The sequence below is a fragment of the Eurosta solidaginis genome, chromosome 2 (assembly GCF_040869045.1).
Source record: "Eurosta solidaginis isolate ZX-2024a chromosome 2, ASM4086904v1, whole genome shotgun sequence".
Taxonomy (NCBI): domain Eukaryota; kingdom Metazoa; phylum Arthropoda; class Insecta; order Diptera; family Tephritidae; genus Eurosta; species Eurosta solidaginis.
The window spans coordinates 216216384-216226511 of NC_090320.1; positions in this window are offsets into that span (position 1 = coordinate 216216384).

Below are 10128 nucleotides of genomic sequence, written 5' to 3' on the forward strand. Positions count from 1 at the left end.
AAATTTTGAACAATTGGCGTGGCACCGCCCACTTTTAAAAGAAGGTAATTTAGAAGTTTTGCAAGCTGTAATTTGGTAGTCGTTGAAGATATCATGATGAAATTTGCAGGAACGTTACACTTATTGCTATATGCCTGTTTAATAAAAATTAACAAAATCGGAGAACGACCACGCCCACTTTTAAAACATTTTTTTTTTAATTCAAATTTTAAAAGAAAAGTTAATATCTTTACAGTATATAAGTAAATTAAGTCAACATTCAACTCCAGTAATGATATGGTGCAACAAAATACAAAAACAAGTAAGGAAGGTTAAGTTCGGGTGTAACCGAACATTACATACTCAGTTGAGAGCTATGGTGACAACATAAGGGAAAATAACCATGTAGGAAAAAGAACCGAGGGAAACCCTGGAATGTGTTTGTATGACATGTCTATCAAATGAAAGGCACTAAAGAGTATTTTATGAGGGAGTGGGCCATAGTTCTATAGGTGGACGCCATTTAGGGATATAGCCATAAAGGTGGATCAGGGTTGACTCTAGAATGCGTTTGTACGATATGGGTATCAAATGAAAGGTATTAATGAGTATTTTAAAAGGGTGTGGACCTAAGTTCTATAGATGGACGCCTTTTCGAGATATCGCCGTAAAGATGGACCAGGGGTGACTCTAGAATGAGTTTGTACGATATGCGTATCAAATGAGAGGTGTTAATGAGCATTTTAAAAGGGAGTGGGCCTTCGTTTTATAGGTGTTCGCCTTTTCAAGATATCGCCATAAAGGTGGACCAGGGGTGACTTTAGAATTTGTTTGTATGATATGGGTATCAAATGAAAGGTGTTAATGATTATTTTAAAAGGGCGTGGGGCTTAGTTCTATAGGTGGACCCCTTTTCGAGATATCGCCATAAAGGTGGACCAGGGGTGACTCTAGAATTCGTTTGTGCAATATGGGTATCAAACGAACGGAGTTAATGAGTATTTTAAGAGGGAGTGGGCCTTAGTTCTATAGGTGGACGCATTTTCGAGGTATCGCAATAAAGGTGGACCAGGGATGACTCTAGACTTTGTTTGTACGATATGGGTATCAAATGAAAGGTGTTAATGAGTATTTTTAAAAGGGAGTGGGCCTTCGTTTTATAGGTGTTCGCCTTTTCGAGATATCGCCATAAAAGTGGACCAGGGGTGACTTTAGAATTTGTTTGTATGATATGGGTATCAAATGAAAGGTGTTAATGATTATTTTAAAAGGGCGTGGGGCTTAGTTCTATAGGTGGACCCCTTTTCGAGATATCGCCATAAAGGTGGACCAGGGGTGACTCTAGAATTCGTTTGTGCAATATGGGTATCAAACGAAAGGAGTTAATGAGTATTTTAAGAGGGAGTGGGCCTTAGTTCTATAGGTGGATGCCTTTTCGAGATATCGCCATAAAGATGGCCCAGGTGTGACTCTATAATGCGTTTGTACGATATGGGTATCAAATGAAAGGTGTTAATGAGTATTTTAAAAGGGAGTAATCCTTAGTTCCATAGGTGGACGCCGTTTCGAGATATCACCTTAAAGGTGGGCCAGGGGTGACTCTAGAATTCGTTTGTGCAATATGGCTATCAAACGAAAGGAGTTAATGAGTATTTTAAGAGGGAGTGGGCCTTTCTGGACCAGGGGTGACTCTAGACTTTGTTTTTACGATATGGGTATCAAATGAAAGGTGTTAATGAGTATTTTTAAAAGGGAGTGGGCCTTCGTTCTCTAGGTGTTCGCCTTTTCGAAATATCGCCATAAAGGTGGACCAGGGGTGACTCTAGAATGAGTTTGTACGATATGGGTATCAAATTAAAGGTATTAATGAGAGTTTTAAAAGGGAGTGGTGGTAGTTGTATATGTGAAGGCGTTTTCCAGATATCGACCAAAATGTGGACCAGGGTGACCCAGAACATCATCTGTTGGATACCGCTAATTTATTTATATATGTAATACCTGCCAAGATTTTAAGGGTTTTTTATTTCGCCCTGCAGAACCTTTTCATTTTCTTCTACATAATATGGTAGGTGTCACAACCATTTTATAAACTTTTTTCTAAAGTTATATTTCGCGTCAATAAAGCAATCCAATTACCTTACCATATTTCATCCCTTTTTTCGTATTTGGTATAGAATTATGGCATTTTTTTCATTTTTCGTAATTTTCGATATCAAAAAAGTGGGCGTGGTCATAGTCGGATTTCGTTCATTTTTCATGCCAAGATAAAGTGAGTTCAGATAAGTACGTGAACTGAGTTTAGTAAAGATATATCGATTTTTGCTCAAGTTATCGTGTTAACGGCCATGCGGAAGGACAGACGGACGACTGTGTATAAAAACTGGGCGTGACATCAACCGATTTCGCCCATTTTCACAGAAAACAGTTAACGCCATAAAATCTCTGCCCCTACCAAATTTCAAAAGGATTGGTTGATTAATGTTCGACTTATGGCGTTAAAAGTATCCTAGACAAATTAAATGAAAAAGGGCGGAGCCACGCCCATTTTTAAATTTTCTTTTATTTTTGTATTTTGTTGCACCATATCATTACTGGAGTTGAATCTTGACATAATTTACTTATATACTGTAAAGATATTAAATTTTTTGTTAAAATTTTACTTTAAAAAAATTTTTTTTTTAAAAGTGGGCGTGGTCCTTCTCCGATTTTGCTAATTTTTATTAAGCGTACATATAGTAATAAGAGTAACGTTCCTGCCAAATTTCATCATGATATCTTCAACGACTGCCAAATTACAGCTTGCAAAACTTTTAAATTACCTTCTTTTAAAAGTGGGCGGCGCCACGCCCATTGTCCAAGATTTTACTAATTTTCTATTTTGCGTCATAAGTTCAACTCATCTACCAAGTTTCGTCGCTTTATCGGTCTTTTGTAATGAATTATCGCACTTTTTCGGTTTTTCGAAATTTTCGATATCGTTCATTTTAAATAGCGATCTGAGATGAGTGCTCAGGAACCTACATACCAAATTTTATCAAGATACCTCAAAATTTACTCAAGTTATCGTGTTAACGGACGGACGGACGGACGGACGGACGGACATGGCTCAATCAAATTTTTTTTCGATCCTGATTATTTTGACATATGGAAGTCTATATCTATCTCGATTCCTTTATATATGTACAACCAACCGTTATCCAATCAAACTTAATATACTCTGTGAGCTCTGCTCAACTGAGTATAATAAAAGAAAATTTCAAAATGGGCGTGGCTCCGCCCTTTTTCATTTAATTTGTCTAGGATACTTTTAATGCCATAATTCGAACAAAAATTTACCAATCCTTGTGAAATTTGGTAGAGGCTTAGATTCTAGGACGATAACTGTTTTCTGTGAAAAAGGGCGAAATCGGTTGAAGCCACGCCCAGTTTTTATACACAGTCGACCGTCTGTCCTTCCGCTCGGCCGTTAACACGATAACTTGAGCTAAAATCGATATATCTTTACTAAACTCAGTTCACATAATTATCTGAACTCACTTTCTATTGGTATAAAAAATGGCCGAAATCTGACTATGATCACGCCCACGTTTTCGATATCGAAAATTACGAAAAATGGAAAAATGCCATAATTATATACCAAATATGAAAAAAGGGATGAAACATGGCAATTGTATTGGTATATTGACGCAAAATATAACTTTAGAAAAAAACTTGGTAAAATGGGTGTGACACCTACCATATTAGTAGAAGAAAATGAAAAAGTTTTGCAGGGCGAAATCAAAAGCCCTTGGAATCTTGGAAGGAATACTGTTCGTGGTATTACATATATAAATAAATTAGCGGTACGCGACAGATGATGTTCTGGATCACCCTGGTCCACATTTTGGTTGATATCTCGAAAACGCCTTCACATATACAACTAAGGGCCACTCCCTTTTAAAACCCTCATTAATACCTTTAATTTGATACCCATATCGTACAAACACATTCTAGAGTCACCCCTGGCCCACGTTTATGGCGATATCTCGAAAAGGCGTCCACATATAGAACTAAGGCCCACTCCTTTTTAAAATACTCATTAACACCTTTCATTTGATACCCATATCGTACAAACAAATTCTAGAGTCGCCCCTGGTCCACCTTTATGGCGATATTTCGAAAAGGCGTCCACCTTAAGAACTAAGGCCCACGCCCTTTTAAAATACTTATTAACACCTTTCATATCGTACAAACAAATTCTAGAGTCACCCCTGGTCCACGTTTATGGCGATATCTCGAAAAGGCATCCACCTATAGAACTAAGGCCCACGCCCTTTTAAAATACTCATTAACACCTTTCATTTGATACCCATATAGTACAAACAAATTCTAGAGTCACCCCTGGCCCACGTTTATGGCGATATCTCGAAAAGGCGTCCACATATAGAACTAAGGCCCACTCCTTTTTAAAATACTTATTAACACCTTTCATTTGATAGCCATATCATACAAACAAATTCTAGAGTCACCCCTGGTCCACGTTTATGGCGATATCTCGAAAAGGCATCCACCTATAGAACTAAGGCGAACGCCCTTTTAAAATACTCATTAACACCTTTCATTTGATACCCATATCGTACAAACAAATTCTAGAGTCACCCCTGGTCCACCTTTATGGCGATATCTCGAAAAGGCGTCCACTTATAGAACTAAGGCCCACGCCCTTTTAAAATACTCATTAACACCTTTCATTTGATACCCATATCGTACAAACAAATTCTAGAGTCAGGCCTGGTCCACCTTTATGGCGATATCCCTAAATGGCGTCCATCTATAGAACTATGGTCCACTTCCTCTTAAAATACTCTTTAATACCTTCTATTTGATACACATATCATACAAACACATTCCAGGGTTACCCTAGGTTCTTTTTTCAACATGGTGATTTTCCCTTACTTTGTCTCCACAGCTCTCAACTGAGTATGTAATGTTCGGTTACACCCGAACTTAGCCTTCCTTACTTGTTTTTAAATTTAACTTTAACTTTCGCTTTAACTTTAACATTCACTTTAACTTTAACATTATTTTTAACTTTAACTTTAACTTTAGCTTTAACTTTAACATTCACTTTAACTTTAACTATTTTTAACTTTAACTTTAACTTTAGCTTTAACTTTAACATTCACTTTAACTTTAATTTTAACTTTAACTTTAACTTTAACCTTAACTTTAACTTTGACTTTAACTTTAACTTTAACTTTAACCTTAACTTTAACTTTAACTTTAACTTTCACTTTAACTTTAACTTTATTTTTAACTTTAACTTTAACTTTCGCTTTAACCTTAACTTTAACTTTGACTTTAACTTTAACTTTAACTTTAACTTTAACTTCAACTTTAACTTTAACTTTCACTTTAATTTTAACTATTTTTAACTTTAACTTTAGCTTTAACTTTAACATTCACTTTAACTTTAATTTTAACTTTAACTTTAACTTTAACCTTAACTTTAACTTTGACTTTAACTTTAACTTTGACTTTAACTTTAACTTTAACCTTAACTTTAACTTTAACTTTCACTTTAACTTTAACTTTATTTTTAACTTTAACTTTCGCTTTAACTTTAACATTCACTTTAACTTTAACTTTATTTTTAACTTTAACTTTAACTTTAGCTTTAACTTTAACATTCACTTTAACTTTAACTTTCACTTTAACTTTCACTTTCACGGCTTAAGTGCAGTATACGGACAATTCCAAACTCAAACAAGTAAGGAAGGTTAAGTTCGGGTGTAACCGAACATTACATACTCAGTTGAGAGCTATGGTGACAACATAAGGGAAAATAACCATGTAGGAAAATGAACCGAGGGAAACCCTGGAATGTGTTTGTATGACATGTGTATCAAATGAAAGGTGTTAATGAGTATTTTAAAAGTGAGTAATCCTTAGTTCCATAGGTGGACGCCGTTTTGAGATATCACCATAAAGGTGGATCAGGGTTGACTCTAGAATGCGTTTGTACGATATGGGTATCAAATGAAAGGTGCTTATGAGTATTTTAAAAGGGAGTAATCCTTAGTTCCATTGGTGGACGCCGTTTCGAGATATCGCCATAAAGGTGGACCAGGGGTGACCCTAGAATTTGTTTGTACAATATGGGCATCAAACGAAAGGTGTTAATGAGTATTTTAAAAGGGAGTTGGCCTTAGTTCTATAGGTGGACGGCGTTTCGAAATATCGCCATAAAGGTGGACCAGGGGTGACTCTAGAATGTGTTTGTACGATATAGGTATCAAATTAAAGGTATTAATGAGGGCTTTAAAAGGGAGTGGTGGTTGTTGTATAGGTGGTCGCATTTTCGAGATATCGCCATAAAGGTGGACCAGGGGTGACCCTAGAATTTGTGAAGGCGTTTTCTAGATATCGACCAAAATGTGGACCAGGGTGACCCAGAACATCATCTGTTGGATACCGCTAATTTATTTATATATGTAATACCTGGCAAGATTTTAAGGGTTTTTTATTTCGCCCTGCAGAACTTTTTCATTTTCTTCTACTTTTCTAAAGTTATATTTCGCGTCAATAAAAAAATCCAATTACCTTACCATGTTTCATCCCTTTTTTCGTATTTGGTATAAAATTATGGCATTTTTTTCATTTTTCGTAATTTTCGATACCGAAAAAGTGGGCGTCGTCATAGTCGGATTTCGTTCATTTTTCATACCAAGATAAAGTGAGTTCAAGTAAGCACGTGAACTAAGTTCGTTACAGATATGTCGATTTTTGCTCAAGTTATCGTGTTAACGGCCATGCGGAAGGACAGACGGACGACTGTGTATAAAAAATGGGCGTGGCATCAACCGATTTCGCCCATTTTCACAGTTACCGTCATAAAATCTATGCCCCTACCAAATTTCAAAAGGATTGGTTAATTTTTGTTCGACTTATGGCGTTAAAAGTATCCTAGACAAATTAAATGAAAAAGGGCGGAGCCACGCCCATTTTGAAATTTTCTTTTATTTTTGTATTTTGTTGCACCATATCATTACTGGAGTTGAATGTTGACATAATTTACTTATATACTGTAAAGATATTACATTTTTTGTTAAAATTTTACTTTAAAAAAATTTTTTTTTTAAAGTGGGCGTGGTCCTTTTCCGAGTTTGCTAATTTTTATTAAGCGTACATATAGTAATAGGAGTAACGTTCCTGCCAAACTTCGTCGTGATATCTTCAACGACTGCCAAATTACAGCTTGCAAAATTTTAAATTACCTTCTTTAAAAAGTGGGCGGTGCCACGCCCATTGTCCAACATTTTACTAATTTTCTATTCTGCGTCATAAGTTCAACTCATCATCGCACTTTTCGGTTTTTCGAAATTTTCGATATCGAAAAAGTGGGCGCGGTTATAGTCCGATATCGTTCATTTTAAATAGCGATCTGAGATGAGTGCTCAGGAACCCACATACAAAATTTCATCAAGATACCTCAAAATTTACTCAAGTTATCGTGTTAACGGACGGACGGACGAACGGACGGACATGTCTTAATCAAACTTTTTTTCGATCCTGATTATTTTGAAATATGGAAGTCTATATCTATCTCGATTCCTTTATATATGTACAACGAACCGTTATCCAATCAAAATTAATATACTCTGTGAGCTCTGCTCAACTGAGTATAAAAATGAAGTACGAGGATTGATAGACATGGTCAAGGTGAGTATAACTACATAATTTTGTTTGTGGGCAAATGACAATAACAGGAGTTATTAAGGGTCAAAGTTCATATGAAGCATTTTTTATATCTAAATTTCTCTTTAAGTATCGAACCCATTTTCATAATTTCATTGTATAGGTAGTAAAATTACCTTTCATTTGATATGCTGTTTGTATTCCTATCCCGTAAAATACTTAAAAAATTCGATGTTTAAAAGTGCAATATTTACTAAGTAAATTACGCATATTTATTTGTACATATGTGTGTATGTATGTGTATGTATATTGAAATAAAGTCCGTATGGCCTTATTGCCATTTTCAAAACATGGTTGTTGTAATTTTATTAGGCTGTACCTAAAAACGCGCAAAAGAGTGCGTACCTTGGCATGTTGCCACGGTTCAGGCAACCACCCGGACTTGGCATGGCGTAGCCCAGGGTTATTTAAATAAGCGCGGCCGAAGGCCGCCAACTCGGAAAGGTGTTCTGCACATAAAGGAAACAAATACCAGGTGTTCTGCGCAGAATTACTGTTAATTTGCCCAAAATTAAGTTTTGGTATACCAGGAACAGGACAGTTGGTATTGCATTGATGGGACTAAGGATATTATATATAATTTTAAATGAAAGCTTAAATTATTTCCCATCTACCAAACTATATTTTCATATATTTAATACAGCAATTAAATTAAAAAAAATTAAGTTTTTAAAAATTTTGATATGTTTTTTAAAAAATTATATTATTTCAGGAAATTCTTTGCAGTTATATACTTAAGATATACATCAAATGAAAGGTATTGGAAATACATATCCAACGACGTCAAAATTTTGAAAATCGGTTCAATACTTTAGAAGTAAATTAGATTAAAAAAAAAGTTTATTATGAACTTTGACCTTTAATAACTTTTGTTGTTGTTGTTTGCCCAACAAAAAAAATATACCGTTATGTTTCTTTTATTAATACCTATCGATCTCAATTTTTCGTTTTTTTATATCAGTATTGTCCGTATACTGCACTTCTTCCCACTTTCACTTTAACTTTAACTTTATTTTTAACTTTCGCTTTAACTTTAACATTCACTTTAACTTTAACTTTAAGATCCGGGGTAGGCGTGAGCTTAGCACCTGCTAACAAGCCAACCTAATATAAATGCACGCAAGTCATTTTCTGTCAAAAATGTCTCACGCACATACAACTTGTATGAGAGCAACTCAAATTGAATTTGCTGCGTGAAAACCTAACTCGATTTCCAATTTTTGTTCTGCGTGACATTTAGATTTAACGTTTGCACACATGCTTTACATTGTCGCAACGCATGCTTATTTGGGTTAGGGCAAAAAACGTCGGTTGTTTGCGTGCGCTAAAAAAATGCAGTGCGGTTTTAGTAGGTTGGCTTGTAAGCGACCATATATGTATACGATAAAGGCTCCATTACTGATACTTAGCATAGACTTGACTTGGCTTGCGAACTGTCACTTACAGTTCTGTTAAATTAACATTGCATGTTACTGATTACTCAAAACTTAACTAGACTTAAGCCCCCATTACTGATACTTAGCATAGACTTGACTTGACTTGGCGTAAACTTGGCAACTTAGCCACGATTATACTCCACTTGGCGCATAAAATCTGGCATCATAATCAGCGTTGAAATTTATTTTTAAATAAATGTCAATTTGTATGAAAAAATGTCAAAATGAAATGGAAACAAACAAATGGCATCTCAAAATGTAAACGTCACTTAGAACTTACATAGAAAATCAAAATTCAACAGACTTCTAAGTCAAGTTAAGTTTTGAGTAATCAGTAACATGCAATGTTCATTTAACAGAACTGTAAGTGACAGTTCGCAAGCCAAGTCAAGTCTATGTTAAGTATCAGTAATGGAGCCTTTAGAAGTCTGTTGAATTTTGATTTTCTATGTAAGTTCTAAGTGACGTTTACATTTTGAGATGCCATTTGTTTGTTTCCATTTCATTTTGACATTTTGTCATACAAATTGACATTTATTTAAAAATAAATTTCAACGCTGATTATGATGCCAGATTTTATGCGCCAAGTGGAGTATAATCGTGGCTAAGTTGCCAAGTTTACACCAAGTCAAGTCAAGTCTATGCTAAGTATCAGTAATGGGGGCTTAAGCGATAGCACAATGGCTACTTCGTGAAAATCAACTACAGCTCTTTTAGTTTGATTTCGATGGCCGTACGGTGAGGAAGTGTCGCACGCGCGCTTAAAACAGAGTAGCAAAGAGTGCGTGTGACACGTGTTCACGGTCCAAGCATTGAAATCAAACTAAATAAATAATTGATTTTGCTTTCGTGCTCGCTACGCGTTCGTGTTTACTAACACATTCTCAATTTGGTTACCGTGTAAATGTAGTGGTGCTCACCGCTGTTTATGATAGAGATCCAATTTTATGTATTAGGCCTGTTGCTAACACCGAAC